Raw genomic sequence first — 27,527 nt, 5'->3', positions numbered from 1 at the left:
AGACTGTCAGAATGTTTAAGTATGGGGTTGATTTCACACCAGCAGAAAAATGCAGACACTCAGTAACCAAACATCCTGAAAATCATTTGGTTCCAGTATTGGTATACAAAATGGAAGTGGTTCTGAAAGAAAATCGGTTCTCTTTTCTCAACGCTAGTGCTGGTGCTAGGATTTTCTCAGTGGTGATGCCAGGCACGTCTGTGTGGTTATGACAGGGTGACTGGCTCTGGCTTTTTTTTTTGCATGACAGAAATCCAAATCATGAATATCACATTTTCTATTGAGTGCTTTTAGATTACTTCATTTTTCTTTCTTTTTCTTTTTTTTTTCAAGTCTTTGCAGCAGCATCTGAAAAAGCCTTGCACTCATTAGTCAGGACCATATGTGCTCAGACTCAGGAATGTGGGGGGGGGGGGGGGTGTGAACAGGTGACTATGCAAAGGTGACTTTCAAACATTTGCAGCACTCCCTGCTGTACCCAGTGGACAAAGAGACAGAGAGATGGCGATTGGGAAAGGTCGCACACCAGTGGAATTATAAAAGGGAGAGCGACAAAATATTTGTATATAGTGATCACACACTGACTCACTCCTCACTCACAATAGTGTAATGCTACACTGTGGTACCACTTCCATAAAAAAAAATAATGTGTGTGTGTATATATATATATTTATATATAAATTATTTTTATTTTTATGGAAGTGTGTGTGTGTGTGCTCTTGTTTTTGTGACATATCAGGACACAACTCTGTATAATGACATGGGTATGACACAGGTATTACAAGGAGAGGGTGACTTATGAGGACATAACCCATGTCCCCATTTTTCAAAATGCTTATAAATCATACAGAATTACTTGATTTTTTTTTTTTTGAGAAAGTAAAAATGCACAAAGTTTCCTGTTAGGGTTAGGGTTAGGGTTAGGTGTAGGGTTGGTGTAGGGCCATAGAATATACAGTTTCTACAGTATAAAAAAAAAAAATGTTACGCCTATGGGATGTCCCCACTTTTCACAAAAACAAACGTGTGTGTGTGTGTGTGTGTGTGTGCAATTCTATGTTAACCCTATATTATTAATTTCATCATTTTATTCAAGGTCATACTGAATAATTGTAGAATTAAAATGCTACTGACAGTCACACCAACACCAATGTGACTAAAAGCAATGCCACTGACAGCAATGATACTCACAGCAATGCTGCTAACAATATGAAAATAGTTCCTGTTGTCAGCAGTAATGCAGTAATGCCCCTGACACCAATGCTAATAATAGTAAGACAGTAAAGCCACTGACATCAATATCAATACAGTTTGATAGTAACACCGTTTATAGCAACATGACTTAAAGCAGTGCCACTGGCAGTAATGGTACCGACAGCTACACAACTGGCAGCAATGCAATTAACTGCAACGAGACTAACAGTTGGCAATGATACTTACAGTGACATCACTGATAGTAAGATGAGCAAGTTCTTAATTGCTGGTCATAAAAGTATTTTAACTGTTTTAAGAGTGTGATAACCATTGTGTCAGCAATTGCTTTTTATACTGTACGTTTTTTTAATTAAGCTTTTTCTTATTTCAATCTCAACAACGACACTATATTTCACATCTTTTTCTGTTATTGTTATTTTGGAGTACATTTACATGCTCTAATTTTTTTTTTTTTTTAAGATTACATACTTGTCATCCACCTATTATTTGTCTGTTGCCCCCTTACACATTGAGAAATTCTGATCTAGTTCAAGCATGTTCAAGGATGTTCATTTATTCTTTAAAATAGAAATTAATATTCCTTTTTTAAATAATGCTTCTATTGAGGAATATTATATTTATTTGCATTTAACCAATGTTTTATGTATATAGGAGAGCTTGCCATAGTCACTGTTATGTCGGCATGTTTACAGTCGGCAGTAGGAAGTTGGTAGAAGCTTTTCACTTGTGGAAATGTCTAATTAGTAAAAAAGTTGTTTTGTCCAAATGTCTGATTTAGTATGCCATACAATTTATAATCATCTGGAAGGTCAAAGATGAAAAAAAGCACCACCAAACAGAATTTAAAATTTTTTCATTATTACATGTTTATGAATAACTTTTTTAATAATGTCATGCAAAACTTGGTGCTGTCAAAGGGTAAAATACCTACTGTGGCCAAGAGATGAAACCCTATAACTTAATCTTATGAGAATGGAAATTAGCTTTCAGAAAAATATCTTCATTAAAGCGAAACATCTTAGTTGACATCTGAGAGCGACTGCAGCTGTGGATTGCATTCACATATGGGTGCATTCACAACTGCAGTTGCGCAGTCCTAATAGCCCTTAGTTTTCTGACCTTACAGAACTCTTCTTTGTTACATCATCAGTTCATGTGGTGATGACTCAGGGCTTAAACTGCAACGGTGCATGTCTGAACATGTTCTTCCTGTAAAACCATAAATAATTAGCTCTATTGCGATTTTGTTTAGGGAGGTTACAGGCATTTGAAGAAATTAGCAGTTCTCAGACTTGCAACTTCATAACGTTAGAAAGTCACTGGATATTTTAGTTTTCTTCTGATTTGATACAGTCATGACAGAGAGGCTCAACTTATGGTAATTTTGGGCTCTCTATTACAAGTTCTCTAGAGCCACCAGGAACATTTTACAATAAGCTCTCATTTGTTAACATGCTAGTTAATGCATTAATTAGCATGAACTAAAAATAAACAATACAGTTTCTTACAGAATTTATTAACTTTTAGTATACGTAGTTAATAAACAGTGTTCAGAATTTAAAATGAACAAAAATGAAAAGTGAAGTGTTGTTAATAGTTAGTTTGAGTTGTCTAACACAGTTAACTCATGTTAACAAATTAAACATTATAAAGTGCTACTGCTTTAGCTTCTAACTTTTAAACTGTTGCAAAGAAATACAAATTTAGTTTTTGTTTCATTCATTCATCATTCTTGATGCATCTTTTTACCTTTAAAGTTGTTGACAAACCAAAAAACGCTATCAACAATAATTATCATTAGTGTTAATCTTGTTAGCACAATGTTGTGAGCTGTGTGCATCCCGCATGCTTAGCTGAAAGGTGAAAGAGTGGCATCAATAGGAAACACGCACTTCCACAACTTTAACATAATAATTTGCCTTGTGTCATCATTGCATGTGGCAGGTCTCGTCTATGTGGGTGTTCTGGTCTTTTTTGAAAGTAGTGTTTAATATTTAGTATTGTTTCCCCAAGAAAGGATATGTGCATGAATCAACATCTTTGTGGGGTTTGGTGCAACATTCCTATCAACTGATCAGCTTAGTTTTAGGTATGAAGTACTGACAACATTCTTATCAGGGTTCCTGCTGGTTCCTAGTCAGTATTAAATATTTAAAAACCAACTCAGACTTTGTCACTGTCAACCGGTACTCATTCTTGCACAAAATTTCATAGTGTCTGAATTCTATGCTGCCTTTACATTGTACAGATGACAATAGGTTGCTTCGCTTTTTTTTAAACCAAATAATATGTGAATCCCTGTTAAACACCACTGTAGCAGTTCTAGAGTATGAAAGCGTTAAGATGGGGAAGTTCTCTGGTATAACCCTGCTTGTTGTATTTCTTATTCTAATTTAGAATAATACAAAGTTTGAGTACAGTGAATCAGTTCTTTCATTCTGTTCCTTTCGTTTTCATGCAATTGCAAGTGTATATCTAACAATGCTTCAACTTCAACTAAAATTGTAGTTTTATGTCATATTTGTGACTTTATTTCTCAAAATTGTGACTTTCTCTAAATTATGGTCTCATATCTAATGATTGCATTTGTTTAACATTTGCTATTTTCTCTCTATAATTGTTGTTTTATATCTAGCAATTGTGTTTTTATTTTTATTTTTCACATTTGTGACTTTTTTCTTCATGATTGTAGCTTTATATCTCATGCCTGCATCTTTATTTTTTTTTCACATTTGTGACTTTATTTCTTAGAATTGCAGCATTATATTGCAAATAGAAAAAAAAAGTTTTTTTTTCAGATTGAATGTTTAAACTGTGATTTAAATACTTCTTTATCCTTGATTGGTAACACTTGGTCGTAATTTTTGATAATATTTGCATTATAAAGTATAAGATGTTTTACATTTTACTACCCTAAATTACCTTAGTCATTTACATTACCTACAGTTTTTAGTGGTAGAGATGAGTTTAGAATTATGTTTATTTGATTGGAATGTGGTTTAAAGACTTGACAAAAATGATCTAGGAACATTTAGGAAACATCCAGGAAGTCTTAAGAAGATAATATCCATGTCACAGCACAGCACAGTGGTGTAAAAGGCACACACTTTTGGTTTGTTACTTAAACCATCTCCTGAATTCTTAAAGTATTAACATCCCAAATCTTTTTAGTGATTTCTCAACCCTGCCCTATTTTTCTTGTATTGTGGGGAGAATGCAGAAGCTTGCGAGAATGCTCTAGCCTTCCTGCTGATGCAAACCTTTCATGAGGCTTAGTACTTTAATACTGAATGAGTGTATGTGTTTGTAGCTTGTGAATTTGAGAGATGGGGGTAAGTCCATTTTTAAAAGCTGATCCTCACAGGAACATCCACATGCTATTCTTGTCTATTTTCACAGATTAATTAACATTATGGACTGAGTAACTTGACTTAAGCATCATATTCTGTTCAACAGGACACATTCTGCTGAGAATGTGAGCTGTGACAGATGGTACAAAGATGCATTCATGGTATAGTCTGACATCTATTTGTTCTAGTTCGGTTTAATAGTAATAAAAGTTTGGTTCTCGTTTTTGAGTACAATCAAAGTAAATGTCATTTTGATTGGTCTCGTTTCTTTGGTGTCATGAAGAAATTTATGGCATAGCTTAATAATTGGATTCCTATGACAGTCATTCAGAATGATGCCAAATAATCATATATGTATACTGATTTGCTGTCATGTGTGAAATACTCATATTCTGCATAGTTAGCAGAAACCATAACTATGTAAGCAGGGAACCATAATAAGCAGGAACAAAAGAACAAGAGAGAATGGTCAAAGCTAACTCAACACAATCTGGATCTCGCTTACTTTCTTCGATTTCAAATCCATTATTTACTTGGGATTAAGTGTTTACTTATGTATTCTTTTATTTAAATGGTTTATTTAATGTTTTTTTTTTGTCTCTACAAGTGCGAAACTAATTTTGGGGAATGATAATTGATAGCTTTGTCTGTATTATGGACCTCTTTTCCCTCACAATATGTTATTATTACATAATACCATATGTCATATCAATTCAGTGTAAAGAAATAAAACCTGGCTTTTTACAAGAGTTGTAAAGTCTGAATAATTTCTGCAAATTGGTTTCTTTTTTAAATGTTTGTTTTATTAAACCTAAAAAAAGGACAAAATAAAAATTGTAAATACATTTTAAAAAGCCATTATAAGACATTCTGTGACATTTCTCATGTTTTTAAGATGTGTTTATTTTTTAATTTTTTTAAAGATTACTTCCAGGAATGTGGAAAGATTAGGGCTCTGAACCAGCTGGAGCTTTATACATTTGTTCAGTGAGGAATTATAGAGGTTTAACCTTGGAAGGTGGGGCAAAACGTTTTAGAGATCATTGCTCTCTCAGTGTACTTTAGGTTTAACCTAGAATACTAATGCTTGACTGCATTTTCATTAGGTCTGCTATATTTCAATGAACTCAAAGGGCGATGAACTGAATGCAGAGAAGGACAAATTATGTTTATGTCAAAAAGAAGCTTGAAGAAAGAAAGAGTGAAAGGCTTTTTTTAAAGGGGTCATATGATGTTGTTAAAAAGAAAATATTTTGTGTATTTGGTGCAATGAAATGTATTTATATGGTTTAAGGTTCAAAATACACGTTATTTTCCACATAATGTACATTATTGTATCTCCTCTATGCCCCGCCTTTCTGAAACATGTCATTTTTTTACAAAGCTAATCGTCTGAGAAGCGAGGTGTTCTCTGATTGGCCAGCTATCCAGTGATCGGCCGAATACCTCAAGCGTGTGACGGAAATGTTATGCCCCTTGCCATACTGTGATGGCGTGTCCCAGTCAGAACACTGGTGTGACAAGACAAAAACAATAAAACCCATTACAAATGAGCCATTTGTTGCATCAAGTGGGGACATAATTACGATTTAAAACATGAAAAGTAAAAGTGCCAATAAAAAAAAAACACACAAAAACAAAATGAAATTGATGCTTTTGTTCATGTGCCTGGAGCTGCTGAAGTTACAGTACAGGTGGCGCTCAAGCACAAAACGGTCTTGCCAAGCACACTTGATACCTAACGATGAAGAGGAAATATATATATATATATATATAAAATAAAAAGGTTGCAAAATGTGTCAATTGGCATTTTTAAACCTATTTTAAAGTGCATTTTTCCCTATTTGTAATTTTAAAAACAAGTAGAAAATATGTTGATTTCATTCTCATTTTCCCCAAAAGAAATCAACAGAATTTCTACGTAAGGTTAGCAAACCACTGATATTTTACATTTATTTTAAATGACGTGAACAACGTTGATTCAACATGATTTTAGCATACATACCTGACGTAGATGGGGCAACAACCAGAGATGAGCTAGCTAGGCAGTCGATACACATAATGCACTTTTGAAAGATGCTTCGACAGATTTCTTGTGTTTCCGCCATTACATGCAAATATTGTTTTGCACTTATGACAACGAGGGTTGTCAGCATTAACTCTAGTGAAGTATAACCACACTTTGAAATGTTTTGCTCTCTTCGCCATCGTCACTCTTTGTATTAAGCGGGAGTTTTCGTACTGTTATGCGTGTACTGCGCTCGTTCTTGTTGTGTGTGTGTGTGTGACTGTGACAGACAGCCTCCGCGGTGCGCATGCGAGTTCTTGCAGATCTCACAGACAAACGCCTTAATACGATCGCACATTAGAAATGTTTGGTAATATAAAATGTGCACGATAACATTAAGCAAATCTCTTCGCCATCGTCACGCTTTATTATTAAGCGGGAGTTTACGTACAGTTAATGCATGTGCGTGCGCTCATTGTGGTGTGTGACTGACAGACAGCCTCCGCGGCATGCATGAGAGTTCACGCAGATCTCACAGACAAACGTCTTAATACGATTGCACACTAGAAATGTTTGGCGAGATTAAATGTGCATGACAACATTGTTAAGCAAAAATACATAGTACATTATTTTTTTTTCCTTCAGTACCGAAAGCAGGTCTTTCATAATTTAGCCCCGGGGCCAGTTTAATACCGGGTTTCGGTACCCATCCCTAGTCAAATGAAGATCTGATATCTCCTCAATTGGCTCGAATGGAGCTTTACAGAGAGCCTCTAACTCCACATCCAAGTCCCAGAAGGGGACCTGGGACCATACTGGAGGCCTCAGCCTCTGTGCAGCATGGAGGAAATGTGTCACTATGGGGTGTCTACCCACTGACTGGCCACCGAGGGGGACATGGTAAGCCACAATGGCCGCCAAGTAAACTTTTAAGGTGGAATGGGTCCCTACAGTCTCTGCACAATGAGGTAGTGCAGGTTGAATAGTTTACACCTCATGGCATACAGTTTCCTCGTCGAGGGATTTCTGGATTGAAGGATGGTCTCAACAACCTTGGCTGAGAGACCGGATGCTACGAGCTGTGCCCCCTCAGGGGCCACACCCACAGTTTCCTCAACTCTGGGCAGGGGTGAATTATCGTACCCCACATTTATAAAAGTAGATCTCTCCTGGCTGGAATCTCCCATAGAGAGCCATTGAGAAGTGCGATCAGATCTGCTCTACTGATCATGTTCTGGTTACTCCACTGAACACGTCGGATCACTTCCTCCTCACTCTTAACCTCAACATGATCCCTGACACATCACTTACCCCTCCACATGTCATCTTTCGACGTAACCTACGCACACTTTCACCCTCCCGGCTATCTGCAATGGTTTCATCTTCACTTCCTTCCCCTAAACTGTTTGCATCTTTGGATGCTAACAGTGCTATTGATACTTTCTGCTCCACTCTTACATCTTGTTTAGACACTGTTTGCCCCTTATCTTCCAGGCCAGCCCGTAACACCCCTTCTGCCCCTTGGTTATCTGATGTTCTACACGAACACCGTTCTAAGCTTAGAGCTTCTGAAAGGGTGTGGCGCAAGTCCAAAAATACTACTGATCTTATTGTGTATCAGTCACTCCTATCTTCTTTCTCTGCCAATGTCTCCTCTGCTAAAAGGACATACTACCATAACAAAATTAACAATTCATCTAACTCTCGCATGCTTTTTAAAACATTTTCCTAACTTCTTTGTCCTCCTCCTCCTCCTCCTGCTTCAACTCTAATAGCTGACGACTTTGCAACGTTTTTCATTAATAAAATTAAACACATTAGTGCACAATTTTCCACGCCACAATCAGTCAAGCTCATATCACCGGCAAACTTACACTCATTTACATCCTTCTCTTCACTCTCTGAGGCAGAAGTTGTGGTGTATTTTGCCAGTTCTCCCAAGGATCAAACTCAGTCAGGGATTTTTCTCTCAGAAGAAAAGACTTTATTTTAAGCAAAACAAAGTCGAGAGCTCGTCGCAAGGAGCTCTCCCGAAATGCTAGGTTGCATCTCATTATATACCCTATACAGGGCGGTTCCACATGGTAAAACTTTTACTTTAGATTACACTTTACCTAAGTCCCTAGGGAGGTCCTTAATGTATGTCTAACCATATGTTATTCATTAGCCCTGTACATTCCTGCACGTAAGCTTTTTCCTTTCTATCCATTTCCTATAGGATTATAATGGAAAAACAACTAGCAACAAAAATGGCTAGATTCACATTGATTATTCTGGATTGATTAAAATCTTACTAATAAAAATCTTCCACATATTCTCCCCTTTGAGACTTAATAAGTCTCACATTTGATTATTCTTATCCAGAGTGCTACTCCATAATCCAGTCATATTATTTACACTACCTAGTGACTAAATAAGTCACATTGTATTATCACCAGTGACTAGATTATGAAATTCCACTCTGAGGGACTACTGGACCAAACATCTCTCTCCTAATTTGACATGGAGTGAGTAAAAGATCCAGTCTCCCTAACACCTCTTTAATAGTAGACATTGTTAAAAGCATGAATGTGCAATTGGTTCAGCATTTGCCTGGTTATCACAGTTTTGTATAAAAGGCGTAAAAATACATACACATACAAATACAAATCACATCACACATTGAATATCACAAGATTATAAGTTGAACTTCAGCTTAGATACCTTATATATCAATTTCCCATTATTTTGATATCTTTGAATTTAATTTGCTTAACTGTGGCTTTGACTAGTGACCTCAATATAGGAAGTATACAGTAAAATAGTAAATATCCTGTCATTAATGCCATTCCTAAAAACTTTCCCTATTTAATTATAAACTATGCTCCCCATGCTCCTAACTGTAAATCGAAACCAGTCTTACATTTTATTATCTTTTCCAACATTTTCTTTATCTATCATTCTTAGCCTTTTCAATTTGATCAGTTCTTCATTAAATGCTCCCTTCTATAAATACAGCATTTTCCCCAAACATAACACATACTTTTCCTTCTTCAATTCACAAATCTTGAGCTTTTCTATTTTGCTCTTTTCATTCTATTTGTTGCATTCAATTGCTTTATTTTCCCTTCAAATCCTACATTCCTACATCCTTATTTTCCTTCTCATAACCTTCAAATTCTTTATCTACCATTACTTAAAATTCTCTTTCCACCTTTTCTTTTCTATTTGTTGGCTCATATCTGCACCCAAGTATTTTGATCTCAGTAGCAGTCCCATCATTCTCTCATTCCTTCTTCACCAGGGAGACTCTTTGCGAGTCGTTGCAATGGTCTTTCCCTCGTTGGCAAGGGTGGGTCGTTACTAGCACGCCCTTCATCCCTCACTTCATGCTGTGTGGAGTTGTTGGAGCTGGTTGGCGTATTTTAAGGTTAGAGATGTGAACTCAGGTGTCACTCTGTAACCGTTTTTCTGATTCATGCAAGGCTCTCGATATCATTTCTGCACCCTCACTGGTTCTCTTTGATGGGGCGAAGCATTCCTTGGCCTTACTGGAACTGCTGTCACCTGTAAATGGAAAACTTAAGAGTTTTTTGTTAGTGTTATCAAGCATGCTAATTTGTTCATCTTGCCAGTCGTCCTTCTTGGTGTGACCTGTGGAAATGTAATGTGGGTTGAGGGCTGTCTTGGCCCCTTTTTGAGTTTTCACAATTCCAGTGCTGTCTTTACTATTTTTTAATTCCTTTTAATTTTATTCTCAACAATTTGCTTATTTAGTTATCTTTTTATTTTGTAAACTGAGTTCCACTATATCACTGGATATTTTATCTAGGCCTATGTTGCTCAGTAGCATAGGCCTTTTGACCTGGAAAACACTCAACCCACTCTATTTATTTTAACAGTCAGAAAGACAATATTTCATCCTTTTGACACAATCAGCTCCATCATGATATGCTGAAAAGGAAGTTAGATGTGGGGTGGACAGAGCAAGCTTGCTTTGCTCTGCCTTCCCATGTTATACGCTGCGCATGTGTAGCAATGTTTTTCTTTCTGCCACAACAAAGACCTTGGTACTGACCAGGAAACTTAACCAAATACATCCATGGTCATTATTTTTCTGGGCATAAATTTGCCCTGTGGGCCCACATTCAAATTTGTATACAGCTGTTTGGGCAAATTGATTGAATTGCCTCAGTGTCTCGTCAGACACTCTCTTTCATGCCATACAACACCATCATTCATACTTTTTCACACATCACTCCCCCCTTTTTTTTTTTTTTTCCCAAAATCTCATAGATGAATTTGTTTAGAATATTAGGCCTAGGCATTGGGCATTTGAGAGAGCCAATTATCATTTCTCAAATGTCATGTGTTTGTCTAATTTAAAGTTTAGTCAAATACTTTTTTGTTATTGCTCATGAGCGACTCTGAGAAGAGGATTGGAGATCTCTGCATATCTTGGATCCATGACCATCAACATTTCCATCTGGTTATCCCCAGTGATGACAGTATATGTGATTACATGATTTTGGATCTTTGGAATAATCTTTTATTCAATATTATTTTATTCAGTTTTACCTTAGAAAATTACCTTTAATCAAAATGGAGTGACCAATATTTATATTTTCTCAACAATATATATTTTTTCTATCGTTCATCAAGATACCCTTTTTTATTTTATTTATTTATTCTCTTCTTTCCCATAGAGCTCAGCATTATTGTCAAGTATTCAGTTATGCACTTTCCCCTAGTTGTTTAATGAAATTGTCTTACTATGCCAAATCCAGCTCCATGTTTATCTGATTGGTGAGTCAAGTACTCACTTCTGTCTGTCAAAGTTATTATTTTTTCTTTAAGACATGAGGCTGGACTGGTACCTATTGAAAAGCAGATTGAGAGAGTTAGTTAAAACACAGAATTTAAGGAAGTGCTGTGAGACCAGTGAATAATCAAGATTAAAACATAATAAATAAAATAATGAAATAAAATAATTAATATTTGAAGCAGTCTCTATGTGTTCATTGAATCTACAGGACCTGTGCACAGAAGGGATGGAAGTCCTTCTGGTTAGATCATCGGCCTGGGCTGTTGTACTGGGTCATCAGTCTGTGATGGCACTCAAAGACCTGATGCTGTGGTGTACGGTCTCCGTTGTTTCTCTGCTTCTTCTCAGTCTGGCTTCTGGTTGCTTTCTGCCAGAGTTTTGCATTCCATAATGTTCTTTTCAACCTCAGGAAAAGTCTCAAGTGAAAGTTTCCCCTTTTCCTGCTTTGATTCAGTCTTTCTCCTTGCTGAAGTGTGTTCTTCTCTTTCAGGAGGGGAGGGGAACATCCATCAGCCCCTCCCTCTTCTTCTCTCTTCTGCTGTTTGCTGTTTTGCCATTCCTCGACAGACTCCATTTCATTGCTTTCCTTTGTCAAGGCACTGTTCCAGAAATCATCTGAAATTTGAACACTCAGAGACTGCATTAATCAAATGCACCTATGTAACTTCTGACCAAATTGTTTCTGAGCAGTCAGCTCTTTTTCTAATTTTCACTTTTCAACCTCCTCTTTCAGTGGTCCCTTAATAAAAACTAAATCATCTGGTTGAAAACAGCAGTTCTCTTATTCTTTGTTAGTTAAGCAAGTTCTTCATTGCAGGAAAATAGCAAGCATTTTTCTTCTTTGCAAAATGCAGAAATCAGCTACCTTTATTATCTAAATATACTGCAATAAAATAAAATAAACCTTCCTTTTATAACAGTCAGACATGCATATGGTAAAATAAGGACCTCAATTATCATTTTTCTTCTAAATTTGCATACATGATTCAGAATAATCTAGTATTTGTGAATTAATGGTTCCTAACCAACATAAAATAATTCCTATTATTGTAAATAAAATAATTAAATCTAATTCTTTAAGCAACTAGTTCCCTTCCTATTGTAAAATGCCTATAGCTTTTGAATCAAAATGTCTATTGACTTGGTCACCCAATCTTGCTTTCATTCCACATTGCGCAAGTTATTTCTTTTATTTTTACATTTACTCAAGCCCAATCTCTGAAACTCTGTAATGGATTAACTTTCATACTGTGTCCCAGGGATAACAAGATACAAATTTTAGATGTCTTCACATATTAAAAAAGTTTTAAGCCCGTGCATCTTTTAAATTCATCTATTCAGACAAGTTATTAAATAATAAATGCATATCTTATTTTAATTAATTTATTATTATTTCTATATTCCACCATATCTGCCATCTCTATATTAGTCCATTTCTTGGAACATTTGTATTTATTTTTCTCTAAAACAACCTTCATACAGTTGACTTTATTGTTTTAGGGCTCCTGCATTCCTTTCTCAACACCAGCCACCCCCGTCTCTGTAACCTAATCACTCCCAAGTGATGGTCCAGGAGGGGAGAGCACCTCTTGCTCCACCCATGTAATACAACTTTACTGTGGAAACGTCCTCCTTTGTTCTCACTCCCACTACACTGGGCTCAGAAAATTTTCTCCCATTTCACCCAGACATCCTAAATGCAAAAATCTATTATAGATCTTGGTTCAAACTTTATTGATGCTAATTTCCTAACCTCATTCACACTTTCTGCACTCTTTATTGAGCCAGAGTGCTTATTCTTGCATACTTTTTCCATTTATTTAAGGGATAATCAGTCATTAATTGTCCTTTTATTATCAAGGCTCATCATACATTCATCCCTCTCAAGTGGATACTAGTTGCGTCCAACTCCACTCAGCCACCCTGAAGTGACGGTCCAAGAATGGTGCACAACTTTTACCCACCCAACACAGAATTTATTTGTTCACACATTCATTTGTCCGGACACAAATACATCCACACAACAAAACACAGCTCACCTAGAGCTCCTTAAGGGCCCACCTATTCTGACCTTCGAAAATTTCACTTATACATTCTCAAAGCGGTATCCGTGGGACTTTTCCTCGCGATTCCTTAATCTGCTTATCCGTTTATCACTGTCCTACCTAGGCCCAGCTATCCGATAAACACAGACACACAGCATGCCATGTCTTTCTGCCTACACCATATTTGTCTTAAATCGAGGTTGCCTTCCAAGGCCTTCCTATTAATAACCCAAATATGAGCATGCAGTTATTTCTTCTGGAGTAAAACCCCTTTTTCAATTTAGATCTCATATTATTTTTCTAAATTTGGAAGAGCAGATTTTAAGTGTCCTTACCACTCAGAGCTGACCAGTCAACAACACACACTAATTATATAAGCAAAAATGCTTACCTTATTCTATGGTGGCCACCACTGTGTGTGTGTTGCTCATCAGTCAGCTCAAAAGCAGTCGTCCACTCTGCTCCTTTCCAGTCCCATCTGGGGTGCCAAATCTGTGGTGTATTTTGCCAGTTCTCCAAAGAATCAAACTCAGTCAGGGATTTTTCTCTAAGAAGAAAATACTTTATTTTAAGCAAAACAAAGTCGAGAGCTCGTCGCAAGGAGCTCTCCCGAAATGCTAGGTTGCATCTCATTATATACCCTATACAGGGCAGTTCCACATGGTAAAACTTTTCCTTTAGATTACACTTTACCTAAGTCCCTAGGGAGGTCCTTAATGTATGTCTAACCATATGTTATTCATTAGCCCTGTACATTCCTGCACGTAAGCTTTTTCCTTTCTATCCATTTCCTATAGGATTATAATGGAAAAACAACTAGCAACAAAAATGGCTAGATTCACATTGATTATTCTGGATTGATTAAAATCTTACTAATAAAAATCTTCCACAAAGTGTCAAAACTCATCCTTTCTAATCACCCTACAACTTGCCCACTTGATCCAATTCCATCTCATCTCCTTCAAGCCATTTCTCCTGAAGTTGTACCTGCACTCACTCACATCATCAACACTTCCCTCCACACTGGTGTTTTTCCCTCATCATTTAGACAGGCACGTATAACTCCACTACTTAAGAAACCCAACCTCAACCCATCTCTTTTAGAGAACTACAGACCAGTTTCCCTTCTTCCTTTTATTGCAAAAACACTTGAACAAGCTGTGTTCAAACATGTCTCTACATTTCTCACACACAACAATCTCCTTGACGTCAACCAATCTGGCAACCAATCTGATGCTCTAAGACTGGCAAGAATAGAATCCAAATCTTCAGTACTTATCTTGCTTGATCTGTCCGCTGCCTTTGACACGGTTAACCACCAGATCCTCCTATCAACGCTACTGGCGAAAGGCATCTCAGGAACAACACTTCAATGGTTTGAGTCTTACTTATCAGATAGGTCCTTCAAAGTATCTTGGAGAGGTGAGGTGTCCAAGTCTCAACATCTAACTACTGGGGTGCCTCAGGGCTCAGTTCTTGGACCACTTCTCTTCTCTGTCTACATGGCATCATTAGGTTCTGTCATTCAAAAACATGGCTTTTCATACCACTGCTATGCTGATGACACTCAACTCTACCTCTCATTCCATCCTGATGATCCGACGGTAGCTATTCGCATCTCAGCTTGTCTAACAGACATTTCTTCCTGGATGATGGACCATCACCTTCAACTCAACCTTGCCAAGACAGAACTGCTTGTGATTCCAGCAAACCCATCGTTCCATCACACTTTTACCATCAAGTTAGGCACATCAACCATAACTCCTTCAAAAACAGCTAGAAGCCTTGGAGTTATGATTGATGATCAGCTGACTTTCTCAGACCACATTGATAAAACTGTCCGATCCTGCAGATTTGCTTTATTCAACATCAAGAAGATCAAGCCCTTTCTTTCGGAACATGCTGCACAACTCCTTGTTAAAGCTCTTGTTCTGTCCAAGCTGGACTATTGCAATGCCCTCTTGGCAGGTCTTCCAGCCAATTCTATCAAACCTTTACAATTAATTCAGAACGCGGCAGCAAGATTTATTTTTAATGAGCCAAAAAGAATACACGTCACACCTCTGTTTATCAATTTGCACTGGCTTCCAATAGCTGCTCGCATAAAATTCAAGGCATTGATGTTTGCCTACAAAACTACCACTGATTCCTTAGCCATCTTCAAGAATCGGCTTAAAACACATCTCTTCCATCTTTATTTGACCCTCTAACTTTAACACTCACTATTCTAATTCTATTCTTTAAAAAATCTAACTACCTTTCTAATCTTTTTGTATTCTATTTTTTGTTTTCATTTATTATGCAATTGTATATGTATGTGTAAAGACCTCTAACTAGCTTGCTCTATTCTTTTTTTAATTATTCTATCTGTTTTCTTTTTATGTATTATATTAGTTAAAAACCCATCCTACGTGTACTGTGTTAACCTAACTGAGACTTGTTATAGTACTTATATATCATTGCTCTTTTTGTTGTTTTTGAGTGCTTCCACTGTCTTCATCTGTAAGTCGCTTTGGATAAAAGCATCTGCTAAATGAATAAATGTAAATGTAAATGTAAATCTGAGAACCATACTCGGACTGGCCAGAATGGGGCTACTAATAGCAGCCAAACTCCATCCCAGCATACTCTCGCCACAACTCCCAGGAGCAGTGTGATCATGGGAAAAGCGTACAGATGAAGAATGCTAATTGATAGCTTTGTCTGTATAATGGACCTTCTTGTCCTCACAATATGTTTTTATCACATATTACCATATGTAAGTTCCGTTCAAAGTAAAGAAATAAAAACCAGTGTTGTAAAATTATTTTTTAAAGTTTTGTTTTATTAAACCTAAAAAAAGAGAAAGAAAACATAATTATAAGACATTTTGTGACATTTCACAAGGTTTTAAGATTTTTTATTTATATTATTTTTTTTTTTAAAGATGACATCCAGGGCTGTGGAAAGATTAGGGCTCTGAACAGTTTGTTTTAACCAGCTTAGAACTTTATACATTTGTTCAGTGAGGAATTATAGAGGTTTAAACTTGAAAGGTGGGGCAAAACACTTTAGAGATCATTGCTCTCTCAGTGTGCTGTTGGTTTAACCTAGAATACTAATGCTTGACTGCATTGTCATTAGGTCTGCTGTATTACAATGAGCTCACAAGGCAATGAACTCATTGCAGAGAAGGACAAATAATGTTTATGTCAAAAATAATCTTTAAAAGTAAAAGGGCTTTTTTTAAAGGGGTCATATGATGTTGCTAAAAAGAATATAATTGTGTGTGTGTATTTGGTGTAATGAAATGTCTTTATTCTGTTTAAAGCAAAAAAAGCACATTATTTTCCACATACTGTACATAATTTTTTCCTCCTCTATGCCCCGCCTTTCTGAAATGCATTGTTTTTTACAAAGCTCATCGGTCTGAAAAGCAAGGTATGCTCTGATTGGCCAGCTATCCAATGCATTGTGATTGGGCGAATGCCTCAAGTGTGGGGCAAAAATGTTACACCCCTTGCAATACTGCATGTCCTGGTCAGAACACCGATATGACAAGAAACAAAAAACAATAAAAACCATTGCAAATGAGCCATTTGTTGCATCAAGTGGGGACATAACTACAGATTAAAATGACTTATACTGCCTTTTTACACGTTGTGTTGCATCGTGCTGCTTATACATAAAACCAAGTCTGCATTTGTGATCAGAGAAATGTCAAATAAATTAAGCACTACTCTACACTGCTCAAAACTCACATTTGAATCATCAGTGGCAAATCATTTTAATATATAAATGTACTTACAGAATGTGAGTCAGAACAGCTGGCACTGTAGTCTACTCTCCCAGGTTCAGGAAACAGTCCTCCATAAAATGCATTCCACACACCTGAATACTTGGGTTGAACTGTTCTGGAACAGTACTGATTTCTAGTTATGTCCTCTTTTGGAAGGCGAAACTAAGTATTTTCGCTTTCACAATAAAACACAGCCTCTGTCTCGACTACATGGCGGCAGCAACAATAATACAGTGAGAATAAAAATTACACCCTCATTCTTTGCGTGAATATTTGAACAGTGTTATGCATCTTTAAACTAGGCGTTTCGGAGGTCGTTTAACTCTTACATTTTATAAAGAATATCTCTTTGGGTTTGAGACTTAGTCTTAGTCTTTTGGGATCTTATCTATTCACAGCTTGTAACAATCCAAAGAGAAAGGAAAACTTGAAATTGCATCATGTGACCGCTTTAAAAGAGGCAGAGAAATGTAAGTTATTCATATGCATGTGGTGACCAGATGAGTCATATTAAGTATGTTAAAGCAATTTTAAATTTTCTAAAGAAATAAGCGGTGCTTGCCTGAAGATCAGATGCTTTCAGGGTCAAAAATGCTTTTGTTTTCTTTAAAAAAATTTTTTCCAATGATTCGGTCAAAGCAGTACTAAGATTTAGTCTCTTTAAACCCCTCTGCTCGGATTGGTCATATCTGGCCAGTCTGTTTCGATTGGTCTACCCTGTACAGCGCTTGCGAGAAGCGATTTACCCATTAGTACCATATTTTGAATGCTTGATAGAAAATACAGGGTTTAAATTTGGCTGGGGCCGTCTGGGGCTGAGCCTCGGCACATAGACTCCAGGGCTCGACATTTAAAGAGCCAGTAAGATGAAAATTCTAAGCTTCCTATCACTGTTTATGAGTCCTGTACAATAGGTTTAAATCCACACAACTTCATGGTAAACAATGCGTTAGAATGTTTTGGGGGTGAATTATGTCTTATTCCTCTCATTGCGAAGCAAACAGTAAAATAAAAAACTTGAACAGTCTCGCTGCTTTTTCTTCTGTGTGGGTGTATTCAAGGCGCCCGCTTCAGTTTGAATCTGAATAGCGCGTTCAGCGCGGGGGCGTGGTCACATTAGATATAATGAAGGGAGACGTGAAAAACGGACATCGCGTTGTTTTCATATGGATTACTTTATCACAGAATATCTGTTAGCAGCACTTATTTAGTCTTAAAGAAGACATATCAAGCTTTCTATAGATATCTCTCTCATGTCTCTTCGTAGAGTATTCACGGAGTTCACTTCATTTTAATGACGTGTTTGTAAATGAAGATCAGCGCAGACAAAGGCTGCAGACAGCACACATACTGAAAAGATGCTCGGGAGAAAACAAACCAATAACTTCATAATCATACTTCGCGTTGTGATTCGGATATGCTCGTTGGTCTAAATAAAGTTGGTAATGAACCCTCTTTTATGGCCAAACGCTTTGAAAATCCCGCCTTGTACTCACTGAGATTAGAAAAGCAGTCATCAGTGAAATGCTGTGAACACAACAAAAGGGATTTGTTATACTGCTCTGGTATTGTGGTAAAAATGAATTTTAGCCATTGGTTCTTCTGATCTTCATTCTTTGGCAGTGAAAATAAAACAAACTTGCCTTTACAATTAAAAACACACTGTCTCCTCGACATGATGCTATCACACCAACCAGAGCGTCTGTGTGGGGGGGTGGGGCAGGTCAGAGTTCCGTTTCTCCCAAGACGGTAGGCGGAGATTATTATGCAAAGTGTTCCTAGTGACGTAAATAGAGATGGGCAAAAGATTTGAAATTTATAACGACTCGTTTCAGCGATTCAGAGTCGACTCCTTACTTTAGAAGCCAATAACTTTATAAATCGTATACTTTTTGGTTTAATTACTTTGCACATTGTTTACACTGATGGACAGCTACATTATACACTGTAATACAGGTAATCTGTGTGGCTCTTTAACTCTCCATGAACGCCAGACAAGTAAGCATACTGACGTAAAAAGTCAATATGAAAAAATTTTATGTTTAAAAATACAGTTATTTAGGCAACATCACACAACATTTTCACCATTACTACTGTTTAATAGTTCAATAAACAGTTCAATAAGCAAATAAAATAATTTTAGGTCACTTACATTTTAGGCGGAAACAGCGCATCTCACAGCAACCAGCTGATTAATTGCTGAATGTTTCTGTGTTCTGAACAAATCTGTTGAGACAGCGAAATGCTCACTACTGGCACGTACTGGCATTTTAATTTAGTTTAAAAGTATAATTCCACTATAATTTATTTTTATATATATTCCAAAAAATACTTAAAACAATCTCATAGCATTATTCAATTCAGCTGATTTTTTTTTTCAGTCAGTTTAAATTATTAAATTTGATAACATATATATAACAATTATCACATTATTACAAGGTTTACATTTATAGATTATACTGTGGAGAAAATATATATTAACAACTTTTTCTTTGCAGCCTCATCTTTCAGAAGTGAACATCTAAAAAAAAAAATACTTTCACAGCATAGGACTCAGTGTCTTCTCAGCATGATGTTAACCCCAAAAACAAGCTACAGTGTTTGAGGGCAGGTCAAGTTATATGTGGCAAGCCAAGGTAGAACATAGACAGGCATTATGCAAATGTGTTATCCTGTGATGTGTAGCCATCACTGTTGTGAGATTAATTTACTAATGGCTTGTTTAGACTGTTCAGAGGTGATTATTTCTTTTGGGAAACAATAACATTTATCCTGCACTTTCAGCTTTACAATCTTACAGGGTCGGGTTTCCAGTAGGGCAGGAACAACGCGTCGAGGTCATCGATGATGTCAACGCAAAAAATACGTTGACGCAAAATATGCACATCGATTCGTCGACCTGTTTTTATTTCTCTAAAAAACGTTTGCAAAACGCTTGCTACGCACGCGCACTCACAGTCTTCAAACAACACGAGCGCTTCTTGCTATCTTTCTACCTTGTGCATATTAATCAAAATCATTACACATGATAGAAAAAAGGCGAAACACCAAAGTTTCACGTGCGCTCGCGCACTCAGTCTACAAACTACATATTAACCAAAATCATTAGACATGATAGAAAAAGGGCGGAACGCCAATGTTTTACATGGAGCATTCAGAGATTTTTTTTTTCTCCATGACAGGTTGCTGGCTCCCACTGTTAATTTTTTTTTTTTTTTTTTTTGGAAAAGCACTCTCTGTATTAGCTTAAAGCCCTCAAGTTTACATTGGTTACTGTATTCTTTAAATTGCTCTAAACAAGTATTTTGGGTGACCTTTTTTATTGAATGCTAGACATCAAGTTGTTGAAATTTTCATCTGAAAGAACAACTTTTTTTCATTAAGCTAGGCCCTATGTGTTCAGTAAGCTTGTTTCAGTAAACTATGTGTTTTCAAGGCTTCAAGGTTTTATTGAATGCTATCTCTATACAAGTGCAAAGTAATGCATTCTTAAGAGCAATAAACATATATTGCAATGTTAAGGAATTCATGTTTTTTTTTTAATTCAGATATGTAAATCAACATGTATAGATTGTTAGTAGTCAATTAAAGGGGAGATAATCGAAATCGAATCTGTCTGAAAAAATAAATCGCTAGATTAATCATTTAAAAGATAATCTGTAATAAATTGATTCTATGAGTCATTTTATGATTGTTCGTTGGTGTTTCACATGCAGAGGAAGACACATGTAAGTAGTTTGTAGACCCGACAAAACTGAACTGAAAGGACAAGGCTTAAGTACATGGGATAATTGGGGAAACACAGGTGGATGGAATGATTAAATTAACAGGGACATGGAACACATGGGGAATAGAATGGACACACCTGGAAACTAATCAAACCAAACATGGGAGACAGAGACTGGGTCACAGGGGCAAAAACACACTAAACTAACGGCCCAAGGTGGGGCCAACGGTGGGAGGAGCCATGGAGAAGGAATGGCAGCCGACTCCAGGGGTTCGACCCACGGCAACGGAGCAAGTGGAGGAGAAGCCCGAGGCGGAGACGGAGAGCTGAAGAGCCAGGGTGACCGGGAGGAGCCGGAGGTCCTAGGCGGAACTGATGGCTCTGGTGACTGACCGAGCCGGAGGGACGAAGGGATGAGGCGGAGCCGGAGGAGTGGAATCCAGAGGCATAGGATGGACGACGCCACCCCAAGGCGGAGCCAGAGGGACGAGGGAGCCAGGCAGAGCTTGTGGACTGCCGGGCCACGGCGCAGAGTAAGGAGCTAGGAGCCATGGTGGAGCAGACGGGTCAACCGGCCAAGGCGGAGTCCAGGCCTTAGAGGCAGAGGTGAGGGAGACACCGACCAAGGCGGCGCTGGAGGATGGCATTCCCACTGAGCTCGCACCACAATGATGGTAGGCTGAGGGCGAGCAGAGGGGCTGCCAGATGACAGCGGAGGAGGAGGCAGCAGGCCACCCGCTGGGAATTTTGGAGGGAATTTCAGGCACTGGAGCGAGCTCTGGGGCTTGAGCCCTTCCTGGGCTTAACTCTGGATCAGGAGCCCGTCCTGGGCTTAACTTGGGAACAGGAGCCCGTCCTGGGCTTAACTCGGGAACAGGAGCCCGTCCTGGGCTTAACTCGGGAACAGGAGCCCGTCCTGGGCTTAACTCGGGAACAGGAGCCCGTCCTGGGCTTAACTCGGGAACAGGAGCCCGTCCTGGGCTTAACTGGGGAACAGGAGCCCGTCCTGGGCTTAACTGGGAAACTGGCATTGGTGAATTGAAAACCCCCTCAGGACTGGACGAGGACACCAAGTACGAAGGAGGGCTGGACGGGACCAGCGGATCCTCCATGATCCTCCACCTCATTTTGACCCATTTGGCGCTCCACATTTTGCTCCCTCGTGGTGGGGAGTGTCGCCGGCTCTCACACCTGGTCTCTGGCTCTCTGTCATCGGTGGGCTTGGGCTTATGCCCCGTACCGTGGGGGGATGGTAGGCTGGGCTCTGGGTCCAGAGTGGACCTGGCGAGATCCTCCATTGGGCAGACAGTGACAGGTGACCCATTTCTCACCAGAGTCCACTCTACGAATGCGGCAAATTCCTCCCAGGGACCATCTTCGGGCGACAACGCTCTGCACTTGGAGATCAGGCTGGCATTATAGAAGGAGCGGAGGGCGTGGTCCGGGTAGCTGGTGGCATTAGCTAGCAGAAGAAACCGTCTGGTATGGTCCTCAAGAGAACGTCCTTCCTGCTCCAGCAGGAGGAGGAGGAATTCGGGGCTATAGAGGGGATCACACTACAGAAAGAAAAGACTGTGAAAAAACGGAACACAAAACAGAGAGAAAAACATGCAGTTTTAAACTTTTTTGGGTCGGGTCTTCTGTTACAGTTACGCTGCCGGAAGGAACACAGAGCCAAGGATAAACAAAATAAGGCTTTATTAAATCCAGCACAGGGATATCCAACATGGAACTCAGAGGAAGACACACGTAAGTAGTTTGTAGACCCAACAAAACTGAACTGAAAGGACAAGGCTTAAGTACATGGGATAATTGGGGAAACACAGGTGGATGGAATGACTAAATTAACAGGGACATGGAACACATGGGGAATAGAATAGACACACCTGGGAACTAATCAAACCAAACACGGGAGACGGAGACTGGGTCACAGGGGCAAAAACACAATAAATGAGTCCAGGGGTGTAACAAAAGCACAATCAAATAATTATATTATAATCACATTGTACTTGCATAAACTTCAATGTGTAATCTGCTGATTGTCTTGCAGGTGACCACATTAATTTGTCTGCTTACGTATGTGCTTACGTATGTGATATGTAATATTCAGATCGGTCATACAAAATATTTTACAAACTTTTACATTACATACATAATGAAAGGCAGTATCTGAAATGGCATAACAGGGACACTTTTTGCTGTTAATTTACTCATCCTCAGACCATCCAAGAAGTAGATTACATGCCTTGAGAGAGATTTTGAAGACTTTTGCTTGTGAACATCAGTGTTTTGAGTGAGTACATGTTTTTTTTTTTCATATACTTTTTAATAAATGTAAATCCTCAAAAATAATTGGCAGTTGTGTCGTATTTCTTGAATTTTGTATTCCAGCAAATAACTATATTTGTGAAACTGTAATGTGTCCATGTTATAAAATAACTTTTATGATTTTGATTATATTACCAACTCCTATTGTTGGTTATCACTTTTTTTTGGAAACCCTGTTGTTAAGCCATTCATTTTAATCAAATGAACACTTTAGTTGTTTGCTATGCATACAACAGTGGTTTTGCATAAATTGCCAGGGGCACTCGAGGGGCAGTCAGTGTGTTTGAAATGTGAAAACATATTGCTTTTTTTCAAAAACACAATTTAAACTTTAAAGTGATAAAAACTCAACTGTGCAAACTTGTATCTAATGTTGTGTTTATGCATTTTAAAATAATTAATTTCTTCCTGTGCTGTCAGAAACACAACTTTCATATTTTTAAAAGCCCTTGGGCTGCCTATGAGTTCAGGATCCTTTGAAATATATAATTTTATACAGAATCAGATTACAGCACTTTTGATCAATTCAAGCATGTCTTTCTCCTTTAAACGGAATCATCCTGTTGAAAGTTACTGTTTAATTCTATTGAGCATACCTTGGCTATCCTTCCTAATTTTAACATTTGCTTTGGATTGTTAAATAGTGACCAGGTGTATTTTCAAGGTCACTGATTTAAATACTTGCTTAAGTTTAATTTACAGAGCTGTTAATTCACTGACCCTATTGACCAAATCCATCTTTATGTCGCCTCTACTGAAGAAGTAATTATCCATGTCAACAGAAGTAAGTCTTGCTCTAGTAATCTGTTCCCATTTGAGATCTGTTTTAGCTTACACATGACCTATTAACCATCCAGTGTCAAGTCACATCCTGTCACAAAAACCTAATTTGGAGGACCATTAACAAACGTAATTAGCCAACACACTTTCATCCCAACATCCTCTTGCTATTCTTTTTGTTCATCTTTTCTGCCATGTTGATTTATCATTGTTTTATATCTTTTTATGTTATTTAAATAATACCAATTATAGTATATTATTTATAAATGAATAAAATTAATAAATACATATTTTTTTATTTACTTAAATTGATCACAAATAATTTAATGTATCGGTAACACTTTCTATGAAGCCTATATTTATAATACATTATAAGGGTATTCTTAAAGCATTTTAATGAATGCATAATGCGTTATAATAAAACTTATAGTATTGTGTATCATCTCATGAATATCCATAAGAACAGTTTTAATATATAATAATATTTACTTATTTGTGGTTATAGCTTTTAAGAGTATGATGATTTATAACACAATGAACACGTTGCATTCACTTTTAAAATGGATTATATTTCTCATAGTTATAATGTAAAGTTATAATGGTTCTCATAGTTATCATGTATTATAAGTCTCATATCTTGCCATTTCTCTGATGCTATTTTACTTAAAGTGGTCAAAGACCACTTATAAGTAGTAATAATAATAATAATAATAAATAAAAAAAATGTTCTCTCTCAAACAGCCATAAGATCAGATATCAGATCAGATGAATGTGTAATATGACATATTTGCTTTGAACTATTTTTATTGTAATATCAGTTTGATTATTTTGATGGTACCCTTTAGACAGCTGTTGATAAGTAACTCTGCAACTACACATAAACTAGCGGTCATTAGAGTATTAGTGTGTCTGCTGCTGTAAATGAATGCTAAGACTTTATTTTGATGGTCAACCAACAGATGAACTGACATACTGTAAGTGTCTTTGGAAGTAAGTCAACTTATTCTACTTTACTAGATTCAACCATTCTTGAGCATACTAATACTCTAATGAGAGTTATAGAGGCAACATTGCTTATAATTGATTGATTAAGGGGACCATCAAAATAAAATGTAACCATATAAAACATTGCATTTATTGCAAATACTGAATGGACATTGGATGTCTTCTCAAGGCATAATGCATAGGGCTGTGCTGACTTCTCTGCTTTACTTTAGGTGGTACCTCAAAAATTGCTCATATAGCAGAACAATTCTTTATTAAATAACTTTTGTCAAGAGACAAAATGTTAATTTTGGGAAAACTTAATTCAGGGGTAGCCAATTTTGCTACAACAGTTTTGTCCCAAATGGCACCATGACCTCTTGCGATCTTCCTCTGAGTTCACATTTTCATAACGTAATACCACTTTGACTACTGAGCTCATAAGACGTGTGCATTGAGAGCACATATTGGTCGCAAAGTGGGAGCTCATGAAAGCTAAAATGATGAATGGGACACCATATGGTATTGTGAAGTTAACAGACACTCATATATGGTGGCCATTGTAAGTCTGGCAGACCACAAGTACACAAAGTCTGCCATTTGGGACAGGGCCAATTTTGGAGAGTTCAGCCCCAGCCCTAATCAAACACAGGATTATTTGAAAATAACAAACCAACGTGAATGGGAACTTATTGAAATGTATTGAGGTAGTCTTCATCACGTGTTGGGGAAGGTTACTCCCCAAGCTACAAACTCATTATTTAGCTAGAAAGGAGTCCTGTTCTCATTCATATCAATAGTTGCTCATTTGGCACAGTAAGTATGTAATCTTCATGCTGCAACAAACTTTGACTCCTTGATTACTGTTTTTTTCTAATCATGTAGTAGTTTGAGTCAATGTTGTGGTTGCGGTTGAACTCATCTGATTCCAGGCTGAGAACTGAGTTGAGTCCATGACAAGTTCAAGTCTGTGAATATATGATCTTGGACTCAGACTCGAGACGTAACCAAAAGTGTAAATCCAAGCTTGTGTTTGAATATTTGAAATATTTCTCAAATTATTTCAAATGAACAGGAAATATTTCGTTTAAAAGTCAGTTTTTGGGGCATGACTTTGTGGATTAGGAAAATGACATGAGGTTACAGATATATATATATTTTTTTTTTTCTAGTATGTCAAACACAGCCATTCAGCAACCAATGATAAAAATAATTATAGAGTGTACACACAGTTCCTATATACCTATATTTACCCACTGTACACCTATACACTTCTCTTTAAACTACTGTATTTTATGACATTGAAAATTAACTGGCAAAGTTTGTTTTTATGTTTTGTAAAAATGTCCTGTTGTGATACACAGCTAGTCCATAGACAATGAGGAGCAGGCCGATATAATCTCATATATATTTATATATATATATTTTTACATTTTCATTTCTTATAGCCATGGGTCATCTACATCCATGTCACAAGCTACCATTTTGGCCAGAGCAACAAAAACTGACTCCACTTCAACAGGTTAATTTATTATAGCACAATACATTTTTTTTATCTGTTTTTTATCTGTTTGGTCTATAGGGATGTCATTAAAATGCATGAAGTCAAATATGTGCGGCCTCACAGAGCAAGCTTTGCTATGCTTCTCTGTGATTTGCCACAAATAGATGACTTCATTTTACACTCCATTACACAGTAAACAGGACAGTCAACTGTGACAGTGTGAAGACAGATGCACTAGTATTTTTCTGTGTAAAGCTGTTCTAGGTCAGCTTCTATCCTATTTGTGTCATAGAAGCACAAGCAAATTTAAATTGCAACAAGATTATATACATTGTATTCAATATTCTAAAACTGAATATGATAATTTTGGTCTGTGTATGTTTTTTTAGTGAAGTGACATACAGCAAAGTATGGTGACCCATACTCAGAATTCGTGCTCTGCATTTAACCCATCCAAAGTGCACACACACCGTGAACAAACATCCATAAAAGTGGGCAGCCATATACGCTGCGGCACCTGGGGAGCAGTTGGGGGATCGGTGCCTTGCTCAAGGGCACCTAAGTCGTGGTATTGCCGGCCCAAGACTGGAACCCACAACTCTAGGGTTAGGAGTCAAACTCTCTAACCACTAGGCCACAACTTCCCCATGTATTGTATGTATTCATTACTCACTGCTGTTTTTGTGCACTTGGATGGGTTTAATTGCAGAGCACAAATTCCAAGTATGGGTCACTGTACTAGGCTACACGTCGTGTTCCAACACTTTATTTATTTAATTAACTGGAGCCTCAGTTTATGTGTATCAATTACATGCAACATATAAAGTGGCACACAATAAACAATGGCACATTTTGATTATGGCAAAGCCAATTAAATATTTGAAAATAGTCTTGATAAAAGACTTTACAAAATACTCTGTAGTAAAACATGTACAATAACAGATGTGAATTTACACAAAAGACATTAAGTTAAAACCAACCCAGGTACATTTACATTTTTATGC

General features: G+C 37.4%; 1 protein-coding gene across 1 annotated transcript in view; it reads left to right on the top strand.

Moving 5' to 3' along the window:
• Positions 1 to 27,527, top strand: part of LOC113048251 (IQ motif and SEC7 domain-containing protein 3) — a 198,298-nt gene that overhangs the window by 18,030 nt on the left and 152,741 nt on the right.

This window comes from Carassius auratus, chromosome 29, assembly GCF_003368295.1.
Source record: "Carassius auratus strain Wakin chromosome 29, ASM336829v1, whole genome shotgun sequence".
Taxonomy (NCBI): Eukaryota; Metazoa; Chordata; class Actinopteri; order Cypriniformes; family Cyprinidae; genus Carassius; species Carassius auratus.
The sequence above is the reverse complement of the archived record's forward strand: the minus strand, read 5'-3'. Positions and strand labels throughout refer to the sequence as shown.